This window comes from Neophocaena asiaeorientalis, unplaced genomic scaffold (assembly GCF_003031525.2).
Source record: "Neophocaena asiaeorientalis asiaeorientalis breed wild unplaced genomic scaffold, Neophocaena_asiaeorientalis_V1.1 scaffold155, whole genome shotgun sequence".
Taxonomy (NCBI): domain Eukaryota; kingdom Metazoa; phylum Chordata; class Mammalia; order Artiodactyla; family Phocoenidae; genus Neophocaena; species Neophocaena asiaeorientalis.
The window spans coordinates 4446102-4446534 of NW_020173040.1; positions in this window are offsets into that span (position 1 = coordinate 4446102).

Here is a 433-nt window from a genome sequence, read left to right on the forward strand (position 1 = left end):
TGGAGCATCTCAACGTAAGCTTGTAGTGCCCGTTAGGCAGCTCACAGAGGAAAAGTGACCTTTTTGTGTGTTCCCGACTCGCAGTGAATGCTGGGCAGCCGTCGGCAGAAGTCGACGTGACTTTGTGTTGTGATTCTGTTTTCCTCAGGAAGTTCCAGGGCCTTGGCCGGGGTTATCGAGACTGCTAGTCACGCTACCTGGCTTTATTCTCAGAGCCAGGAGCGACGTGGTGCCTGAACGAGGTGGTGGCCTCGGTGTCGCAGGGCGTGGTTCTCAGCGGACAGGACTCCTTTCCCTCCAGGTCACCGGGAGACACGGAGTTTTGAGACCTGCGATTTTGGCTGAAAAAGCTGCTTTGGAAATTGGCATCACCGTCAGCGGGAAGATTTGTCGATGACTGGACTTCAGGGTACGGTTCCCCCTCCCGCCTCCC